This window comes from Pinus tabuliformis, chromosome 1_1 (genome assembly GCF_031772625.1).
Source record: "Pinus tabuliformis cultivar Carrire ecotype Pingquan chromosome 1_1, CPIR1, whole genome shotgun sequence".
Classification (NCBI taxonomy): domain Eukaryota; kingdom Viridiplantae; phylum Streptophyta; class Pinopsida; order Pinales; family Pinaceae; genus Pinus; species Pinus tabuliformis.
The window spans coordinates 866,220,128-866,244,314 of NC_142297.1; the positions used below are offsets into that span (position 1 = coordinate 866,220,128).

The 24,187-nt window shown below is 41.2% G+C and overlaps 1 protein-coding gene across 3 annotated transcripts in view; it reads left to right on the forward strand.

Moving 5' to 3' along the window:
- The window catches only part of LOC149217027 (TOM1-like protein 4), a 273,886-nt gene that overhangs the window by 128,212 nt on the left and 121,487 nt on the right, over nt 1-24,187 (forward strand). The window lies entirely within an intron of this gene.

A 24,187-nucleotide genomic window follows, 5' to 3' on the forward strand; every position in this document is an offset into this window, starting at 1 on the left:
TGCCTTGATATTTGATCACTGACTATAAATTTGTTTATGAAAATCTGTTTCTTCTTTAATCTGTCTCTTCTTAATCATCCATGGATGAAGTTTAGAAGTGAGAAAGTCTATATTTCTCAAATGAGTGACATTTGTTTCAATTTTTCATAATAGTCCAATATACTTTTAATTTTTAAATATATTTATACACTTTACTTAAGATTGTTAAAGTTATATTGTTGTCCATGCTACCTATGAGACTCTTTATAATCTAGCTACCTGTCATATCTTCAACACAGTCTGAAGTAAACAATGTTGGATTACTTTATAAACTTTCTATTCTAGAATAGTAAAAATGATATTACTTTCACCTCATCAAATGGATTCAATCCATTTCAAATAAAAATTGAAATAATTGATTATTATCAATTTTCTTGAGATGTGCGTTATCACCAAAACTTGCACCCCTTAGTTCAAAGCCTTCACGAGGTTCTAAGCTCAAGTGTAACTGAGAAGAGTTGTCACTATCACCTCAACAACTATTTCCCCCACTTGAGGTTTGGTAATCCAATACAAGGGGGTCTTCCCTGATAGCAACTAGATTCCCCAAGGCAGGAAGTCTAAGATTGCCTAAGTTACTCCCCTCTTGAATCAACACCATATGATTAAAGATTACCAATTGAGTTGATTCTTTAAGGCTAAGTTCAGATCTGATTTTAATGTTCAATTTAAACGAGTTTGGGGGGTTTTGTAAAGTGTTTCTTATGTAGATTAACTCCCTTAATTTCCAGATCTGAAAATTAACCGAAAACTGCTGTAAACATGCCTTAAAAATCATAAATGATTTAATTGAATCACAAGACAAGAAAATTACAGAAGTTTGTTTCAACCTTTAAATAGATGTGAAATTATGAAAATAGGAGGCTATAAAACAAGTGTACTCTGGAAAATTACAGCCACTTATTAAATCTGAAAAATGCATCCACAAAACAGCCACACACGATGATCTAACTACCCTAATTAGATGCAGATATTATGGACCAGCAAGATAGATTTCCACAAATCAAGGAGAATCTACCAAACAATCTAGGGTTATTAGGGACGAATCTTTTATGTGCAAATAACAGAGATTTTTAGATCTACTTTAAGAGAGAAAAGAATGAATTAAGATTTTTTGTTTGCCTAGATAAGTCACTAATGCATAGCTACCAATTTGGGCATATGGGGTCCACTACGTCTCTTCCTGAAAGACTTAAGATGGACTAAATAGATAGATAGGGCTGAAGTATTCAAACCCTATCAAATAATTTCAGTAGCTTACGTGATTTTAAAAATGTTGAAAAAATCCAAGCACAATTTTTTTTGCAAGTCTTGAGATGGAATCTACCAAGCAAAATCTAAGAGATATATGAACCAAATTTTGAGAAGTATTACCACACTTAACTATTTCAAAAGTAAACACCAAGGATTTTTAGAGAAGGAATTTACCTAAAAATTAACACACAAGACCATACATTGAACATTCATCCATCAAATAAGCATGCATATGAATAAATTCTCCAAGAGAGTGCTCTAATCAGCCATTTATAGCGTAAACCAGCAAATAGACAAGAGTTTTGACTCTTGAGTGTTTCTCCCACAAGCTTCTAGCAAAGATTACAATGAGAGGAGCTTGTCTTATACAGAGAAGAGACCAACAACTTCCCCAATAGAATAGTCATAAAATTCTAGATCTAGCTTAGCAATCCATAAAGAACCATTATCTCCTTAACTAATTAGGGAAATATGGTCAACAACACAATAAAATATGAAGTGGTTATGCCACATATATCAAGGTATCCAAAAAGGGAGAGGAAATTGTTGATTTTTAGGATCTTCTATACTGATAATTACTTCCAATGATATCTTAATTAATTCTTCTTGCATCACATTCATCATTAAGCAACTATACATAGAAAATATCAGCAGTAAAACAATAATGACAGTAGGATCATGAAGAGACAACCAAACACAAGAGACACAATTTTTTACCCTGGGAAAACCCAACCTCAAGAAAATCACAACAACCTTTTCTCAGAGAAATTGTCCAATTGAACAAGAGATACAATCTGATCTTCCAGTAAGAAACAAAGTCAAACTGACTATAAGGAAACCCAGGTCAAACCTAGTCAAACAAAGATAAAATTGTCTTGCTGAGATAGCCTCAAAATTCTGTCAACTATGCCATAGAGAATTTCGGCTTGCCTCAGCAAACTTCAACCTTCCTCAGAAGAAACTTTGGTTTGCCTCAGATGACTTCGGTCTGTCTTAGACGAAACTCGGTCTGCTGCCTTAGAGAACTCCCACGTGTGAACAAAAGATAAGCAAGTGATCCGAATTGGTTCCAAGAGGAGGAAGATGAATTGCCTTTATATAGTGAAGCAATGAGCCCGAATAGGTGTGTCTTTTGGGGCTGGCCGAGTTGTACTTCTTGGAGGGCTGACTTGACATTTTGGAGACAATTTAAATTCAAAATTTCTTCTTTTATATTTCTTTTATGGGTCGACTTGGAGTAGCTGGGAATACTGACCACAACTACCATAAAATTCAACACTCCATCTTAGCTAAGTCGGTATTCTCTTTGACTTCTTCAGATGATCTCTTGTTGAAAAATTTCTCTATCCCAAGAAAATCTTGAAAGCGCTTGCTATGTTGATGAATCCATCCACCTAATGTCATATTACAAAACCATGTGGAAAGCATCATGCATCAACATCATGCTCAACAAGTCGTCACTTGGAGCAAAGTCACCAATTATCCAAGTCGTCACTTGGAACCTGGTCAACACTTGTGACCTATGGTGAAACCCTGGGCTATTACCATTATCACATGCCAATTGAATGGTAACATACCTGCCCAATGCTAAAGGCACTCACTCTACCCACTAGCCAAGTACCTCTTGGAAATTTGGGGGAGCACTCTAGGCCTTGATGCTCTCTAGGCCATTCTCCCTAGCCACATTACATGGCCCTTGGTCAATATCTTTGACCTGTCAATATCCTGACCTAGGGAGAATGTCTGCCCCTTGATGCTACAACATCAACAATCCCTCTAATTGAGGGAAGCATTCTCAACTAATCTAAGCTTGTCCTTGAACTATACGAACTTCACCTGCTGTTGAGGAGAATGTCAACATCCTGCTCGTTTGTGGAAATGTATTGGAGCCTGACTGCTCCCTTTTGTACCATGTCTCAGATGTTGTGGTACCATGATTTCAATGTGCTTTAACCTGTCATCACAGTCATCTCCTGCACCTGATCAAACAATATTGCGAGTAGCTTCCGAAGCTACACTGCTTCACAACTCACTAAAGTCGTTGCAATATATCTGGCCTCTCTAGTCCTAAGGGCGACAAATGTTTACTTCTTGCCCAAGCAAAATCCAAACTGAATCATCATCCTGTCTTCAACACCCTGCCCAACCTGAATTTGTATATCCTTGCAACTGCTTCCTTCACTGGAACCATCACCACAACTATTTGACATTGAAGCAAATCCTACTGTAGCAATTTGGTTGCTCCTTCTGCCACTTAGCTTCTTTAGATTAGCTACCATGGAAGTGGCCATGTACTGGCTGTCCATCATCCCAAATCTTCGAAATATTGTGATAATGTCCTTACTTGACTTCTGCCACACTTCTAGCTTTAAGAAGTAATGTATCCAACTAAGATCCTTCATCTTGAACTCAAAGGTCAACTCCCTCTTGACATTGAAGCTGGGCTTGTCTACTTCATCTATAACATAAGCATATTTTCCTGCAACTACTGCTCTCTCTGTCACGTGAGTCCTTCAACTCCTATTGGAAACAAGTCATATGATAACATAGTCATCATATATCCATCCATCCGAAATACCATGCATTTGGTTCGTGCAAAGCCTTCTTTAGGCTGCAGACATGGGATTTCTTCTTCCTCTATGTACATTTCTTCCTCTCCATTGAGGAGAGTGGTCTCCACATCAACTTGATGTAATTTCCATCCCATAATCGAAGAAACAAAAATAATAGATCTAACAGATTGTACCTAACAATTGTAGTAATTGTCTCCTCATAGTCCTTTCCCTCTGTCTGGGAGAATCCTCATGAATCTTGCTTTGTACTTCTCTCTGTTGCCATCTACCACATACTTCATCTTGTAGATCCACTTGGAAGTCACCACTGACTTCTCTTTGGCACACTTTTCTCCATCATGGCATCCTTCAAACTTGCTAGCCTACCCACTCCCTTTGAACTAGGATCTCTTCCGGTCATTAGGCGAGTTTCTGAATGTCAGTACAATTTCTCCATTTTGAACACAAATCACTCTTGGAAAATCCTCTTGTCACAATCTTTGCTTTATTCTTCCCAATGCTTTCATTTTCTATTTGCGTCTTGGTAGCCTTTACAATGTACTTGCAACCCTCATTAGGAGGTCATGGAAGAGAAGGTTATAACCCAAAAAAAAAAACAAAGAAAAGAGGTTAACTAATAGTAAAACAATAATAATCAAGGAAGAGAGATACAAAGTACTTATCTTTTGTGGATTGCAGGGAGTTTGTCAACTCCCTCTTGATCCTTGCTTTCTTGCAAAAATGCAATCCATCTGCAAATTCATCATCCTCATCCTCATCATTAGCATGCGTCTTTCCTTTTCTTCCTTGCATGAGCTAGGGTTTTTTCTTTTAGTGGAAGCATTGATATAGTTCTAGCTCTAGGGTTTTATCCCCAAAACCTAGGGCTTTTTCAACTTTGTCTAGTCTGTCCTTTTGATTACTATCAACCTTGCAGATTTAGTAATAAATCGGTCATTTTGTTGTTAGGCGATACTCTTGCTATAAATGATTCTTTTCCTGGTGTTAATTTTTAGGGCTAGATTGTTCTCTGCTATAGATAATTGCATTTTAAAACTTTTTCAACATTATTGCATTCACCCCATAACATCATATTATCATCAACAACTATGTAGAGAGAAAATTAACATCAACAATGCAGTAGAACAAAAAGAAACAATGGAGGAAAAACATACACAATAGAGATACCAGGATTTAGGTTAGAGACCAGGGGAAAACCTCACAAGGGGGAAAACCCGACCAAATTCTTCTTAGATTTTCATGAAATGTTCAGCTAAGATACAAAGTACAAATATCATGAGACAAGTCTTTCATCATCAATCATACTAGGCTACCTAGGGCCAATCTTGGATCATCCCAGATCCTCGTAAGATAGCAGTAAGCATCACTGTTATATATATATAGATAGGCATCACTTCACTATTGTGTACACTGTCATATCTGCCATAGAGGCATTGTGATAATTGTCATTGTCAAAAGCATGGGCCACACATCTTTAAAAAGGAAGCACTGTAGCACAGCTAAGTCATCACATCACTTAAGTTACTGTCATTATCAAAGTCTGTCATAGTCATGTATCAAGGTCATTGCCATATATCTTGTTCCTTACATTCGCGATCATCATCAAGGGTGGAACACTTATAAGCATTCAACATTGTCAAGATAGCAGATGATACTACCATTCATTAATATGCAAGTCTCATAGAAGATGCAAGTTACAACAAATAATGCGAGCCATACCATAGAGGGAGTCACTATAGACAATGCAGGCCACTATATAGACGAACCATACCACCATTGTATAGATGCGCCATATCACCTGTAACGCAAATCATCTTAGAGGAATACAAGTCACAAAGGTATTTAATGTTGAGAAATCTAGGGGTAGCAAGTGTAAGTGATTTCTCTTATTTTGATAACTTCTTGTGATGTATTTTTACTTTACTTGATTAACTTCTTCTTTCCTTTATTATTATTAGTGTTATCTATCATCAAACAACTACCAAATCATAAAGAACAATGAGACAATAGGACACAAGATGTAGGCGATCAACTAGGGCCAAAACCTCTCCAATTGAGAGGAAAACCCACTAGAATTCCTCTCTTCTTATAGACCTTCAATTGTAGAATTCCAAGACCTATTACCCTTGACCAAGACCCTCCAAGACCAATTTAACTTTCTGTCTTGAACAACTTCCAACAACAAACTTCGACCTTCCAACAACTTCGACCCCAACAACAACTTTTGCAACATCGACCTAGCAGCTTCAAAAACTTCAGCCTTGATGCAACTTCAACATCTTCGACCTAGCAGCTTCACAGCTTCGACCTGGAAACAACTTCACAACTTCGTCCTTGTAGCTTCACAACATTGACCTTGCAGCTTCAAAATTTCGTCTTGCCCAGTGACTGTAGAAACTCTAACAAAAGAGAGAGAGAGAGGCCCAAAAACTTCAAACTTGTTCTTCTTTTCCTTCTTCGTCCTTTTCCAGCTTCTATCTTGAGGAGATCGAACTTGCTTGAGAGTGTTTTCAAATGAGGTCGAATTCCTTCTTATATATAGGCTTTTGAGGGATACAAATTGCTATCTTTAGGTAGACTTTTCCCTTCATGTAGGCCGACTTGATCTTCGTGCCATGACGAGGTCTTGGAGGGTCTTTTGCCTTTATTTTGACTCAAATAAATTTTCTTTACAATATGTAACATACCCAAATGGGTCTTCAATACATTACAATGACTCAATTGACTTTATGACAAACCTAGAAGCACTCAATGGGTGTTTGACCTAAAAATAAATTTCCCTTGGGCATGAAACCCATGCCTCAAGAATAACAATAATAAATTTATTGTTCTCTTTTCATTAAATACATAATATCATGATTACATATATCATTATGAAGACCGAACCTAGTTACATATTTCAAAACTCCCTCTTAACTAGGGAGGTATTCATAATCCATACAAGGTACATGGACATTTTCAATTTGAAGAATTCTCATAAGTAGAGTCGGATTGGTAACCCATCTGTTTAGCATTATATCATCCAACATTGTCACATAGCAAGGCCTTGACTAACAACTCTATCTCTCCACAAGATCAGAGTACAATGCTGGCGAGACCAATGATTTATAGACACCATCATCATTGTCTCTCAAGGAACATACCCCACCCAGGTGTTCACAAGGTATGTCCTTCCAGGACTATTGTTATCTTCAATTCCCAGTCCTCAAAGAATATTAGTCCTCTACGACTACTCTTATTTTGGATGCCCTACCACATCCTCAAAGAGTATCGGATACCAGATGCTTACCTAATCCTCCATTCTTTCTTCCCAAAGTGAAGACAAGAATGATGTGTCTATCTCTCCCTCCCAACTAGGGAGGATATACCAATTCCTATAAAGGAATGTACCCAAGCTCCCTCTTATCTAGGGACTTGTCCAAGCTCCCTCTTAACTAGGGACTTGCTTCCAAGCTCCCTCTTAACCAGGGACTTGGTTCCAACAACAACTTTCTTCTTTAGTGGCGATCATGGGACTTTTAGGTGCTTGTTGAGCTCCTCCTTTTGATGTCATGAATTTTATCTTCATTATTATGGAGCTTTCATCTTGTAGGGCATGACCATCCATCACTTTCCTCAAGTCAGTCATGTCATCCTTCCCTTTATCGAAAAGTGATTTTCTAGTCCACATCTGGCTTTCCTTCATACAACTACCTCTTTCACATCATGTTTCCTTTAGGATCTTCCATCCTACCACATGAGTGCTAATTGTAGGGGACATCCACAACACTTTTGGCTGTAGCCCTGCATTAACCCATCCAGATGTTATTCAAAAACCAAAAATGAACATCGAATCAAAATTATCTTTTGTGTAATGTCAAGGGTCTTCTTCTTTTTCTGACTTTATCAAGGTATTCATACCTTTCCTATGGAGATGTCATATCATATTCATTGGATGTTGATTCCTTGTGACCTTAGTTGCAACTTGCATGATCTCTTCTTTCTTTCTTCACATATTGCTCCTCAGGAACATCCATTTGTATTTCCTTCGTCTTTGTCAACCACTTCATATTTCATATGAGGACATATTATGTTGATTTCATCTTGTCAATATGTGAACCATGCCTTCATGCATCTTTCCAACGAAAGAGATCCCTTTTCTTCGATCATGCTCATGAGGTAGAGCATTCATCCATGCTATTTGCAACTATATGATGACATGAAAATATATGCATACATACCTCATTTCTTCTTTTTGGTCATCTAGACTTCCTTCGGCAACTTCTTTGATTGAAAGTAATTCAACCATCTTGACCTGCTATACTCCTTTTTCATCATACCATCATCCCATGAATCCCATACAAGATGGAATTCTCAGCGAGACACTTGCTTTTTCCAAGAGAGGTGAACCTTCCAATGGAGGATCTTTATTATCCTCATCCTACAAATGCTCCTTCCTAATGATGATGATACATGATGAGTTCTTTCTATATTAGATGACTTTTCTTTTTTCCATAAGTACTAATTATGCTTTCAATGAGGTTACCAAGAGCTACTTCCTTTCTATGGTGACTACTATAATCATGTAGACTTCTACATCAACTATCCTTTCAAGTTTTTCTTTAATGAGATCTTTTTTTAGTGGTATATTTCTAATATGATGCCATCCTCTACTAAGATGCATCTAGTCATAATGCTTCTCATCTTGACTGCCATGGTAGGGGTCTTTTCACCTCCTACTTCTCCTTGCTATGCATTGGAGGAACCCTAATGGTGAAGATCTATCCCTTTGGATTTCTTCTCATTAGGTTCTTCCACTTCTTTAGTGATATGAGCTTCATTTCTTTTTTCCTCCTGTTGTCCTTCTTGAATTCCGAACAATCTCTCTTGTATTGCCCATATTCCTGACAATGATAGCATTGGATCTTCGACATATCCTTCTTTTTCTGAGGACCAAATTTTTCAAAGCTTCCCTTTTCATTTAGACATGGAAGAAAATGCTTGAACTTATTCACCCAGTGCCACATTGCTTTTTGCTTTTAACCCCGGTTCTTCAATTTTTACACAATGCCCAGAGTTCACTAAATGAGGTGGCTTCCTTCTTTCAAAAAATGCTTGATACGAAATTTCCCCATCCATCAGGTAGTGTATTGAGTACCACGGTGGTCATTTCTCATGATTTCCCCCATCTCTTGCAGTTGGTCTGACATCCTCATGAAGTATGAGGATATTCCTTCTTCCTTAGATATCTTTGGTTCTCAGTGATATCACTTCACCTGCAGTACTTATGGAAAATAATTCCACCAGTTTGTCATAGATGTCTTTTGAATTTTCCATTTTGCTACATAAGGATTCTTTGAGCCCCTTTTCATGTATTCAGCTAGAGCTTGAGCTTCTTCCTTTGGAGGTTTAGTGACAAATCCCTTAACATGATCAACGACTTCATTTTCTATGAGGATCAAATCTATCCTCTTCTTCCATGCAAGAAAGTTTGACAACCCAACCAATTTGTTGTTCTCCTTGCAAAATGAAGTCATTTTGACAGATTCAAATATAGATATAAAGATACTTACTTGTCAAGTGAAGATACTCCTAGATGATGAAATCTTCAACTTGATACCTTCTTGATTTTGATGATGATGTAGAAGATACTTACTTGTCAAGTGAAGATACTCCTAGATGATAAAATCTTCAACTTGATACCTTCTTGATTTTGATGATGATGTAGATAATAGAAGATGTCTTCCTTCAAAAGTGGTCCTTCAAAGAGAGGGAGATCACCTTGGTTCCTTGATGACAATGACAACGCCTTCTCCTTGATGAGCTTTCCTTTCTCAAAGTCAACTTTAATCAAATTTGCCTTCAAGTAGTCGCAACATCTTATTCAACCTCTTTTTCGACCCCTGCAATTTGACTGCAATATTTGGTCACTGCAAAAAGCCTTCTTTCTTCTTTGCTTGGATAGAGGCTTCTTCTTTTGCAACTTGACTTGCAAGATGGTTTGTCTTCCACTTGTTTTTGACCTCCTTAGGTGACTCTAATAATTCGGCTTTTGCTGCAACAAATGAGCCCTAATCTCCTCGCATGTGTGAACAAGAATAGCCCAAAACAGACCCAAAATTACTTCGATCCTTTTATCTTTTTCGATGATGATGTGCAAGCTCCCCAACAATGTTTCAATTATATAACCCTTCTTTGGATGAGCTAGGGTTTTGAGATATTCTATCTTTGAGATTTGATGATCTTTGATATGAATGGTCCTTCTTGATGATTGATACTCTTGATGATCTTTTAGTGCTTCGGCCCTCCAGTGTCCTTTAAGCTGCCTTTCCTTGCCTTGTCACCTTACTTTTGATACCATGTTGAGAAATCTAGGGGCAACAAGTGTAGGTGATTTCTCTTACTTTGATAACTGCTTGTGATGTATTTTAACTTTACTTGATTAACTTCTTCTTTCCTTTATTATTATTAGTGTTCTTTACCATCAAACAACTACGAAATCATAAAGAACAAGGAGACAATAAGACACAAGATGTAGGTGATCAGCGAGGGCCAAAACCTCTCCAACTGGGAGGAAAACCCACCAGAATTCTTCTCTTCTTATAGACCTTCAACTGACGAATTCCAAGACTTATGACCCTTGACCAAGACCCTCCAAGACCAAGTCAACTTTATTTCTTGAACAACTTCTAGCAACAAACTTCGACCTGCCAACAACTTAAACACCAAAAACAATTTTTGCAACTTTGTCCTAACAACTTCAGCAATTTGGACCTTGATGCGACTTCAGCAACTTCGACCTAGCAACGTCACAACTTTGACCTAGAAGAAGCTTCACAACTTCGTCCTTGCAACTTCATAGCTTCGACCTTGCAGCTTCACAACTTCGACCTTGTAGCTTCACAACTTCGATGTAGCTTTAGAATTTCGTCTTGCCAAGTAACTATAGAAACCCTAACAAAAGAGAGAGAGAGAGGCCCAAAAACTTCGAACTTGTTCTTCTTTTCCTTCTTCGTCCTTTTACAGCTGCTATCTTGAGGAGATCGAACTTGCTTGAGAGTGTTTTCAAATGAGGTCAAGTTCCTTCTTATATATAGGCTTTTGAGGGGTACAAATTGCTATCTTTAGGCCGACTTGTCCCTTCATGTAGGCCGACTTGATCTTTGTGCCATGACGAGGTCTTGGAGGGTCTTTTGACTCTATTTTGACTCAAATAATTTTTCCTTACAATATGTAACATGCCCAAATGGGTCTTCAATTCATGTCAATGACTCAACTGACTTTATGACAAACCTAGAAGCACTCAATGGTGCTTGACCTAAAAATAAATTTCCCTTGAGCATGAAACCCATGCCTCAAGAATAACAATAATAAATTTATTTTTCTCTTTTCATTAAATACATAAAATCATGATTACATGTCATTATGAAGACCGAACCTAGTTACATATTTCAACATTTAATCACACCACTGTAATTTGTTAGGATGCCACTCCGAGTCACAGAGATCATTGTAATGTATGCGTGCCATTCCTCGCAGTGACAATATCACTGTAATGTATGAGTGCCATTCCTCACAGTGAGGAGATCATTGTAACATATGTGTGCCTTAGAGCAAGCCACAACCATTGTAATATGTGCCTTAGAGCGAGCCACATAGTGAGCCTTCGAGCAAGTTGCTTGTCATGTGGAGCCATAGAGAATAGATATATAGAGAGAGGCGAGTCACTATGATAGATTACATAGATAACGAACCATAGAGAGAGATATGAACCTTAGAGAAATATATGTGAGCCTCCAATGCGAGTGATCAAAATTTGATATGCCAAGGTGCCCAATTTATAGTTGTTGCCACCTATGAAGGGTCACGACTGTTGCACAAGATGACATGTGAATAATAAGAGGTTGACTTGTAATCTTTGGAGGGAAACATAAAATTCAAATTAAATATATTTTCACATGATTTCAAGATTGCTTGCCTAAGTGGATTCGAGCCATATTAAATAAGAGAATAGCCAAACCCAATAATAATTTCCTTTGTCCAATATAAATTCTCCCTTGGAGCAAGGTGGACTTCCCTTGGGGTAGTTGGGTTCCTATGGGGAAATTCGTCCCATAGCTACCCCAATTTTTGACACCCGACCATCATGGAAACACTTGTTCTTTTAACTAAGGAAACCCTTCATTCAACATACTTCTACAACCAACATTCTCACTATATTCAATGGCATCAATATGAGCTAAACCTAGTCGTGGCAAGTTAAACATTAGTTTAGTAAACAACTAATATACTGACACTTTTAGTAGCTTTAGCAATGAACCCTTGTGAGCAACCATCACAATCTTGCTACAACAAAGGTCTACAAGTCAAATGGAGCTTAGGTTTTTGCTTCAAAATTCGAGTTTATGCTGTACATTCAATACTGTCACAAACTTGTGAATTATTTCAAGATTTTGCTTAAGGTTTTCTAGGGTTTACAAACTATAGGTTTCTTAGCTCTAGAGTAACTTTTTTGAATTAAATCAAATTAATCATATGCTTGAAGGAAAAACTCTACCATATACTAATCTGTTCTAGCAACAACTAGAATCAGGTAATGAAACCTTAGCACCAACAACATAGCTAAGCCAATATGATCGCAAGGCATCTTCTGTATATCAGTCATACAAGATATTTCCACAATAGTAGAAGGTATATGGCATTAATGTTATAGATATCAACACTATGCTTCTAAACACATATTCTGTAGTATAATGCAACCAAAGGGAATATCCCTACACAGGTTTGTACAAAATAACTTCAATCCAACATGTCACACTTTGTTGATTTGGGGTAGCATCGGATGTGCTCTAGCCTTGAAAATTGGTCAGAGGCTAAAGCACATGAGATCTCCAAGACCCAGAAATGGTTTGGGCAGAATCTAACCAGTTTGGGAGATATTAAAATAATTAATATTTTTAATGGAGTTCCTAAGTCTAAACATAGGAAAAATAAAATATTAATGTGAATTAATACAAAACTGGGTTAGAATTGTCCAAAAGTCATGGATCAAGCCAAATTTAATCTTAGCCGTTGATTAGAGATTTAATCTCGGCTGTTGATGGACCAATGAGAACAGTATAAGAGGAGGCTTGAGGGTCAGTTGGAGAACACACGAAGAGAGATCAAGAAATCGATTTTCTAGGGTAGGGTTTGCTAAGGAAATTGAGTGAAGTGATCTGAGTTGTAACTCAGGGGAAATGAATACATAGCAGAGAGACAGAGTTAGTACCGGGAGGATCAGCGCAAAAGCTGAGAGAGGTTGACGTAGAGCCAGCTAAAGGCCACGCAGAGGCAACTAGAGGCAGCCAGGAGCTGCGTAGAGCCAGAGAGGGCCAGCGTGTGAGACACAGAGGCTCCAGAGGCTGATGTAGAGCCCCGAGAGGCTAACGTTGGGCCAGATAGGCTGACGCAGGGCTGGCGCAGGGCCTAGAGGCAGCGCTGGGAGATTTTCGTGGGACAGATTGGAGCTGGAGAGCTGGATAGGGTGACACAGAGCAACATAAGCTGTATTGTTGCTGTGGGATCGTTAATCCGGTGATTTAGCCGGAATATCTGTCTCTGACTGAGAGGTACTACTGCCGAGGGCATTCTTTGTTGGGTGAGCCATTTCTGGCACCCTAATTGTATTCTGACACTGCATAATAGTAAAAACCTTTGAATAGCTGCACTGGTTTTCCCGCATTGGGTTTTTCCAGGGACATTGGTCCAAAAACAACGGTGTCACTTGTGTGCTTGTTTACTTTCAGTTGCTGATCCGTATGTGTTGGTACTGTGCTTGTATTTATTTTCAGTATTTACATGGTAAATAACTTGTTAAGTAATTGAACAAGTAGGAAGAAATAACTCAGATAGCACGGAAGAATTTCTAATGGGTTAAACTTAGAAATTCAACATGGTATTAGAGCGTGGTTGCAGATAACAGGATAACTGAAGGCATCAACTGAGCAGAGCAGCAGCAACATAAACAACTATCCCGAGTGACTGAAGCTGTTCCTAGCAGAAAATTGCAAGGAAGGGGTGACGTAGAGAGCCTGTGTCATTAGTTCGAGCCAGGAGGAGGATCAATGCTGAGGCTGAGAGTAGCAGACTTGACCTACGCAGTGCCTAGTCATCTTTTTTAGTCAGGAAGGATCGATGCTATGGTGAGGTGCAAATTTTGCCGGTGCCAGGATTGCGCAGAGCCTAGAGGCTCAGACCTTCAGATTGCTAAGGCATAGGAGGCTGTGGGTGAGTTGCGAGTGACGCTAGTGGGGTACTGTGGTCAGAACAATACCTAACAAGGCAAGACCAAGGAGGAGAGAGTTGCTGCCAAGGATTTCTAGCCAAGAAATCCAGATTAGTGGTGCAGTTGCACAAACGATCAGAGTGGGGCATCTCGACATTGGCAGAGGGGTTTCCAGAAGGGAAATTGAGGCTCAGAGGGAGTCCAACTGAGAACTTCCAGATGGGAAGTTGAGAAACTCAGTAGGAGTCGATCAAAAGACTTCCAGGAGGGAAGTAGAGAGACTCGAAAGAGTCAAAAGAGGAGCAGCGAATGGGCTGAGAGATTAGGATAGACTGGATGGAGCTTCCAACTTCGTAGTCTAGAAGACCAGGATCTTGTCCATTCTAGATAGGTATCGCATCAAGCACTTCACCTTGAAAATGATAGCGATCCCAGTTGACTCGGTTGAAAATGAGAAATACGAAGAGGCAATGGCCAGGGCTAAGTGCATCATCCTTGACGGGGTCAAGGATCATGTGGTACCACATATTGCCGAGAAGGGTACGGCAAATGAGATGTGGGATGCCCTGAAGAAGTTGTATCAGTGTACTTCTGTGCAGAGGAAGATGCTTCTAGAAAATCAGCTGCGGTCATAACAGATGCAGAGGGGAGAGCAGATAGATATCTTCCTCAGGTGATTGACAGAGATCTGGGACCAACGGACTTCCATAGGGGCCATGCCAGATGAGGAGATGTTGGTGAAGACCGGACTGAACGCAATCTCAGAGGACTGAGACGTATTTGTCCAGAGCTTACTGGGCAGGTCGAACCTTCTGGATTGGGAGGAACTGTGGGCAGCTCTTCGTCAAGAAGAGATCAGACGGCTAACCAAGGCAGGGAGTAGCGGTAAGGGGGTCAAAATCAAGAAAGAGGAAGCTGCTCTAGCATTTGCGGGAAAGCAGGAGAAATGGAAGAAGGACTTCTCCAAGGTCAAGTGCTTCCGCTGTGGGGAACTGGGTCACTATGCGAACCAGTGTCCAAGGAAGAAGAGCAAGGGAGAGGTTTCTGAGACCAAGGAAACGCCAGCGAGGGTAGAGAAAGAAGTGGAGACAGATGACGACTGTGCGATGAGTGCTCATACGCCACTTGAGAGGAAATGGGAAGACATCGAGCTGTAGTCAGACGGACTACAGGCGATGAAGGGCAGGATCCTCGAGGTACCCAACCTCTTGGATTATACGTTGCTACAAGAGCCCCGAAGAGGAGTAGCAGGACTGACAGATGTCGGTAGAGACGGATGCCGATGGAGTGACAGAGGGTGCTATAGTGCAGGAGTTCCGGGACAACGTGAGGCAGTTGTGCGAGATGCTTGGAGTTGTTGTAGCAACGCAGAGGTCAGTAGAGGGAGCACTTGTCAGCAACAGAGGGAGCTTTAGCATCGAGAGTGTTTCTAACCTGACAGAGATGTCAGAGTTGGGAGGATCAGTTACTTACTTCTTGGTAACTAAGTTGCAGCGCAAAAATTAGCAGTGGTAGTGCTATGGGCAGCATGATGTAACATGATGAGAGGGGATGCAGTAGTGGTAGTGGCAGGGCATGGGCAGCAGAATGGATGCAAAGGGAGTTGCCGTACGGATGCAACAATGGTAGTGGCAGGGCCATAGGTAGCAGTACATGATGCAAGAGTGCAGAGGATGTTGAGCAGAGAGGCCTAGCATTAGCACAAGGACCAATGATGGATGATCAGGGTGATACTCAGTGACGAGTATTACTAGAGCATAATCCTCGCTAAGAGGGAGTGTTGATTTGGGGTAGCATCGGATGTGCTCTAGCCTTGATTAGAGATTTAATCTCAGTCGTTGATGGACCAACAAGAAAAGTGTAAGAGGAGGCTTGAGGTCAGTTGGAGAACACACGAAGAGAGATCAAGAACTCGATTTTCTGAGGCAGGGTTTGCTGAGGAAATTGAGTGAAGTGATCTGAGTTGCAGCTAAGGGGTAGTGAATACATATCAGAAAGGTAGAGTTAGTACTGGGAAGATCAGTGTAGAAGCCGAGAGATGTTGACGCAAAGCTAGCTAGAGGCCACGCAGAGGCAGCCAAGAGCTGCATAGAGCTAGAGAGGGCCAGTGTGTGAGATGCCGAGGCTCCAGACGCTGACGCAGAGCCCCGAGACGCTGACGCCGGGCCAGAGAGGCTGACACAGGCCCTAGAGGCAACGCTGGGAGATTTTCGTGGGATAGATTGGAGCTAGAGAGCTGGATAGGGTGACGCAGAGCAGCAAAAGTTGTATTGTTGCTATGGGATCATTCATCTGGTGATTTAGCCGGAATATCTGCCTTCAACTAAGAGGTACTACTGCCGAGGGAATTCTCTGTTGGGTGAGCCATTTCTGGCACCTTAGTTGTATTCTGAAACTGCATAATAATAAAACCCTCTGAATAGTTGCACTGATTTTCCTGCATTGGGTTTTTCCAGGGACATTGGTCCAAAAACAACGATGTCACTTGTGTGCTTGTTTATTTTCAGTTGTTGATCTGTATTTGTTGATACTGTGCTTGTATTTATTTTCAGTATTTACATGGTAAATAACTTGTTAAGTAATTGAACAAGTAGGAAGAAATAAATTAGCACAAGAAGAATTTCTAATGGGTTAAACTTAGAAATTCCAACACACTTCACATGTGTATGGAACATACTTGGTTCATCCTTAGCAGGCCTTAACTTGCCCTTAAGACTTTTTGAACTTTGAACCAAATTCAAAACTATGATGATGTCATTACTTCTTGAAATATCAAGATGGCTTACATGCTACAGATCAGTAGTGACCTTACAACATCTTCAAAAGACCCTTATATCCTTAAGATCTTTAGGGTTTACAATCACTAGATAAGATCATCAAATTTTGTCATGTGCAATTTTTCTTGTTGTAGTGAACACAAATGGGACAATTTCCCAAATCCATATGCAACATAATCGAGTGTCCAAAATCATGAGTGGAAGAGAATGTGCCATCAAATCCTCATGCCTTGGCATATGTGATGTGTTTATCAATAAGGTAATTGCCCCTTCAACTGTCATGTCAAAATACTTGAGCTCGCTCTATCAACAGATCCTCAACATATAATAGCGAAGTGTTAAGAGTTCTCTCTTCAAAATGGACAATGATCTCACTCTTCATTTCAGGTCCTGCTTCTTTAGTCTGATGGATGAAACAATCTTCCTTAAACCTGATTATGTGACTTGGTCTGAGGTTTTCTGTCCCTTATAATTTAGTAATACAATTTTAACTTGAAAGGCATTAGTCAAATCCCTCTTTCTATGACTTTTTTGCAAACAAACTTCAACAGAGGACAACTTCGTAGAATTTTTCATTTACTAAGGCACTTCGAACTGAGGTACTTTGGATTGGATTGACTAAGGCACTTCGGGCCTTTAACAGATGGACTGAGACTCTTTTTACCCAGAACTTAGGGCTTTAGCCCTCTTCCTATCATCTTCATGCTTCTTTCAAATATCAAGTAGACGTTGGACTAGGTCTTCGTCTAGGGATGATAAGGGCTTGGGCTTCTTCAAGGCTTCTCTTTCACCCATGCTTTGATACCATGTTGATTTTTAGGATCTTCTAGGCTGATAATTACTTCCAATGATATCTTAATTAATTCTTCTTGTATCAAATTCATCATTAAGCAATTATACATAGAAAATCTCAATAGTGAAACAATAATGATAGTAGGATCATGAAGAGACAACCAAACACAAGAGACACAAATTTTTACCCTGGGAAAACCCAACCTTAGGAAAAACCCAACAATCTTTTCTTAGAGAAATTGTCCAATTCAAGAAGAGATACAATTTAATCTTCCAGTAAAAAACAAAGTAAACCGACCATAAGCAAACCTAGGTCAAATCTAGTCAAACAAAGATAAAATCATCTTGCTGAGATAACCTTAGAAATTCGGCCAACTTGAACTCATAATTTGGTCAACTGTGCCACAAAGAATTTCAGCCTGCCTTAGAAAACTTCGATCTTCCTTAGAAGAAACTTCGGTCTGCCTCAGATGACTTTGGTCTGCCTTAGAAGAAACTTGGTCTCCTTAGAGAACTCCCACGTGTGAACAAAAGATAAGTAAGTGATATGAATTGGCTTCAAGCATTGTTATAAGGACTGGACCAAATCGGTTGGTCTGACCATTTTGAGGCAAAAATCGGTTCAGACTGATCACTTGAACCGTTTTTGGCTGGTTTGGTACGGTAAAGCCACGCAAAATGCAACAAATGGGGCTTGTTTTGCTTCTTTTCTTTTAATTTTTGTCTTCGCTGGGCACTAGCTCACAATAGGTGCCTAATATTCAAGCCTATGGCCCTACTATTGGCATGCAATTGATGGTAAAAGTGACATTCTGCTTTATCTTTCATTTTCATCGTTTTACTTAAATTTTTAACACTACCATGAAATGACTCTGGATATTTGAGAGTGGTTTTGATCTCATTGGATTTCATATGGAGAAAGTAGAAGTTTTAGATCTCACATGAAATCGAGCAAACTTAACAGTTTTTTAGGATTTGAAGATTGGGGGGATTGCAATGTTTCCGTTGGATTTTATCATGTATGAAGGTATTGAACTAGTATTTAATCAAGGGCACCAATCCCTCTATGTACCTTGATGTTAGTCGCATTGATTTTTGAAGTCCTCTATCATGATCCTACTAAAAATGTACCCATCACTCAAACAAAATCTTGAATTGACATGCTAAGCATTTTCTATCTTATTTTAATCCTTAGAGGGTGATATTGATGACGAAGATCCCAATATAGGCAAAGATTTTGATGATATGTAGGTATTTGTTGTAGCATGAATTTTTTTTGGATGCTAGAGGCCATCTAGGTCTTGTTTGTTGATGTAATTTTGGTTCAAAGATGGATTGCAGTCGGTGTTATTTTGCTCATGTGCACCCTTACATGCTCTACAAATGAGAACTTTTGCTTCTTTGTGTATAAATGGTTTGGATTCAGATTTATGCATATGAATATATGTGGCTTTCTATAAAATTTGAATATTTTGTGTGCTTTTGGTTGACCATTTTTTTGGTTCGGTTTTTTTACCGGTTATGGTCTGGTTCTGACTCGTTCCCAATTCGGAGGGTTTACCTGTTCTATAATGTTCCAAACTTAAATAAACAGTGATATGCAAAGCAAAAATGATTTCCAACACATAAATTTTAAACAGTGAGCAAATGCTCATAAAAACTCTAGAAGTAATAACCAGTTGAGCCATTTTATTAATCAATGGAGCAAGTACAATAGTATGGAGGAATGAACCTGGGCTTGCTTCAATGGCAAGCATGACAAAACCTAGGTGATAATATAATGATCTCAAATGCTGGAAATGACTGCTCCTCAAATGCTCTGCGCTGTGCAAAAAACTACATTGCTCGCTGGAAAGGGATTGCAAGAAACTCCACCTCCGATGCTCAGAAAACGTTGCAAATTTATTCTCAAGCTCCTTGACCAAAACCCACAAAAACCCAGAAGGGGTTTGGCCTATCTCCAAGCCAAAGTCGAACCCACAAAATGGTGCGAATTCCACAACTAACTAGCAGTTGACCCTATTATAAGAATTAGGGTTTTAGGCCTGAATAACATTTGGAGAATTCTGAAACTTTAACCATGGAATCCTCTCAGAAAACCCAAAAAAACCCACGAAGGAATTTGGCTGGACTTCTGAAATTCGACCCCCTTAGAGCCCAGCTTCAGTTGCAACTGCGAAACTTGGCCTACTGGAATCTGCCTGTAAATCCTCTCGAAAATGGACCCAAAGTGCTGGGCTGACCTCTGTTATCAATCCCCTGAATTCCCGGATGGGCTTCCGGCCTATGGCACCTGCTCCTTAGCTCCACGAAATTGTTGGACTGGTCCTCTGTGCTGTCCCCAAGCCTAGTAATTCGAATTACTAGGATGCTGGCACTACTGGCTCCAAAACTCACAAGAAAGGTTGGCTCTTTGTTGCTTTCCCAATCCTCTAACTCTCCCGGAATATGCTTGATCACCGATAGCTCCAGACTCCCCCTTGTGTATTCTCCAGCTAGCCACAAATACACACTCCCTGTTGTGGCTACATGGTAGTGCTATAACACATTCCCGGAACTCTTTAAATACTTATGGAACCGCCTCTCTAGGACAGGCGCAGATGGTCCCTCGAAGTAGGGGTTGAATCTCCCTCTTGAGAGATTCGTGGCTAAACAGCCGGTTGACTTAGCTAAACAGCAGAGCGAATAGTCAAGTAATTTTGATTGCAAGGTGTAAGAATGAATCCAAATGAGAGCTCTCTCCTCCTTTTATCTTTGTGGGCCTTCCTTGCTTCATGTGGGCCCCTCCATCCAGCACTTCGAATTCCCTCCAAACCATTCGAATGGCCTAGTTCGAATTCCCACGTGGGTGGCCCCCACATTCCACCAACAACCAAATTAAGTCGAATTTCCTCCTAAGTCCCTAAGTCGAAAATGCTGAGTTCTTTCCCTTAGACAAAATTGTGCAAAAATGTGTGGAAACACCCTGTTACAAATGTGTTTGAGAAGGGACATGACAGTCCTCCCCTTCCAAATGTTGCTTGCCCTCAAGCAACCTCAAAGATGGGTGCTCCAAAATGTGCTCACCCTCCCAAGTGGCATCCTCATCTAGCAAGCTCCTCCAATGCACCAAAAATTGCTTGTCCTCAAGTAATGCCTGAGCAAGCATCCTCTCTAACTGTTGCTTCACACTATCACTACAAAATGTGCTAGGGTCCTAGATGCGCCATTGGATCGTGTTGGACCTCTGCACTGTCCTGATATGAAAGAATCCTTCAATACCAGGATCCTAGGCAATCTTGTCCAACATGAAGCTCCCCTCACTCCACTCACTATCCTGCCTGGTGAAAGTACCAAAAGTCCCCTGCTCTATCAGTAACTCGCTAAAGCCCAATGGGAGATCTGTATGATCCCCCCCTACAATAGACGGCGCATCCCTAAAGGTTATTGAGTTGTGAAGAGCTATGATGCCCCAGTTCCCTGCTAGCCCTAGAGTGGTGCCACCATGCTGACGTTGTGCTACTCTGACTATGTCACAGTCATACTCCCCATCTTGTGCAGTCAGTATCATCCTCTCCTGGAACTCGATGGTGGAATATTGAAAGAGGCGAGACACATCCTGCTTGGGCATGTCCATGGCACCAAGGCCTACCCATCCAAATCTAACTTTGAACCTGCAGCAACAGAGAATGTCTGCCTTCCCATATGATGAAACCCTCTGTGAACCCCCATGTGTCATCCCAAGAGAGAACTGTATCACTTTCTGCCACAACTCAACTCATCACGAGTGATCTATCGATCAACTGAATCCTTGCATCCCATAGCCAGACCTGCTGTGGCATAGCCCTGTCAACCGATGGAATCCGTCTTGCCCTTGTCTCTAGTCTCTGCATGTGATCACTATATAGGCTCCATATATCGTGGGCTAATTTGATGCATGCTAATCTGCCCTATGCCTGCCACTGTGTAGTACCGATGATCGCTGGAAGCCATGTGTGCTAAAGAGCTACCCCCTGAATGCAACCAAAAGATGGGTATCTGATACTCGTAATCGACTCAGGGTATGTGGATCCCTCCTGTCCCTGCCAACCATCTCCCCTGGGTTTGCCATCCGTCCTCTCAATAATGTGCCAATATAAGGTTTGGAGCCCGGACACATACTAGGAAACTACCTCAGTCGTACCCGGTATCCTCTACTCATTCATGGTCTCGACATGCCCTGAGAAAAAAGTGACACATGTCACCCTCATGACTAGCTCCCTAGATGTAGGCTCGATGATGAGAGATATGCCACACTTGCAGATGAACGCCTCATCCCCCAACCTGTGGCTGTCAATTGACGCACCAACCCAGTGCTATTGCGGAAATGTCCCCCCCCCCTAGTGTGCTGAGTGTCACCTAAATATCTCGGGTGAGCTCCTTGTCCTTCGCTGCTCATGCCCAGAGTGCAAAAAGTCGACAACAAAACCGACTGCACCCGTGAGGGACGTGGAAGAGGGTCAGGCATGTGAGTCCTCGTAGATACCATCAAGTATTGCTCTTCTGTGTCCCCGTCGATCCTAGGTGAACTACGCCCAAAGGTATGCTCAGTGTTTCCGTCCAAGGGTCTCCCTAGAGGCAACACTCCAAGACCTCGTTGTGCGGCACTATACACCCATGCATACCACCGATCATCCCAGTACTCCTAGACATGCCACTGTACACTGCGGCCTACCCCTATACACTGTTGGATACCCTCGACTACGACTATGCCATCCTATATTGGCCTGTGTCACTGTACTTGTCACTCCCCGCATGTACTCAATACAATGTGAGGCACTCTTACTCCACAACGCAATCCAACATACTACGACACACCACCCTGCATCTCCATGCTCCTCTGCCAGCCCCTGCTCCTTGCTCCTCGCTCCATAGACCCACACACCACTAGATGCTATGGCCTAACATTGGGTTTGTACGCATTAGACTGCATCCCTCTACATAACACTAGACCCTATGACATAACTCTCTGTAGTCTTGTGTACCACTGCCCACTATCGTGCCACCCTGTAACATATAGTATCTTGCATGGGCCAAAATATCCACCTCTTTGCTAGTACACCGTCCATGATGTGGACTACGTCCCCCCATCTGCTCTGAAAGCCCTGAGCGACCCGAATCCCCAAATGCTAACGAAAGTGACACTACTGCACCTATACTCAATAATCCCTACGTCCCATATGTTAGTAAGAGAGCACTCTCTCCATACCATGCCCTGTTTTATAGCCTGTCGATACCACCTCCTCCTACTAGCTCCTGCTAGAGTAAGTTAGTCACCTTGGGACTCCACGCACCGTCAATATGCCATGACAACTCATGAAATCTGTCTGCTCGCCTGTCAAACCATCCTGTCACTAGCGCTGACTAGGTCTCTAATGGAGATTTGAAAATCTGGGTGCACTCAAGCGTCAAGTCCATCACATAGCTACTACCATCACCTACCAGCTCTATGATGTGATGGAAAATCCCACCTGGATCCCAAAAACAGTCCGGCCCTCGAGTCCCTCTGGTAATCCATGGCCTCTGTTGACATGTGGCCATGGATGTATCCAACCGCCTAACCTGCTCCATCGAGTACTAGCTCAGTACCTCTCGCCATCCAATCCCAAGGGAGAGATCGAATGTGTAATTCTCTATGGAAGGAACAAGTCCTCCAAGTTGATGTGGTATCATGCTTAGCTTAGTCCTGCTAACCTGTCCACCCCCTCGGGTATGTCTAGACAACTCGGCCTCCCTCAATCCAACACATAAGGGTGGGTTGATAACGCTATGGAACCCGCTAGTGGGCCTTTGAAGTGAATTGTGCTAAAGACCCAACGCGCAACCTCTATGCTGCCCCTCATCAATGGTTAGCCCAAGGGATGGTTGCACATCCTCCTCCATCACAGGCTCGACATGAGCCTTCGACTGCTCCTCCATAGACAACCCAATATGCACGATATGCTCACCAGTCAACTGTAGGCGACTGTCGTCTGGTAACTCCGTCATAGATCTAGAAGCCTTTGTACTTATCGACTCCTCAACAACGGTGGAGCTGTTTTCCGGCACCTCATCAACCTGTGGTGCACTGTTATCACCTGAGAACTCGGTCACAACCCTGAATACCTCATCAATGGATGACGCCTCATCATTGTGTGTATGCTCAACTGTCTCCTTGCCAACCACTCTTTCATCTTTTTCCTTAATACTTCTCATCATCCTTGCAAAATCCCACTGAATCTCAATTGGTTTGTGCATACCCCTTAGTTCACCGAATTCTTAAAAAGAGAGGGGACGCCTGAATGCCATAACCCAATGATTGGTATGCCCTCTAGTTCTCCCCCAATAACTCTACATCAGTTGCAATGATGTTCGAATTCCCAACGGGGAATGAATCAACTTCTTCCCCACATCAATCATCATTTGTTGTATCCTCACCACCTCATTCTAGGTGACTGCCATGTTTCTTGATTCTAATCTCTCCCACAGGCTGAGTCAAGATTATGGCT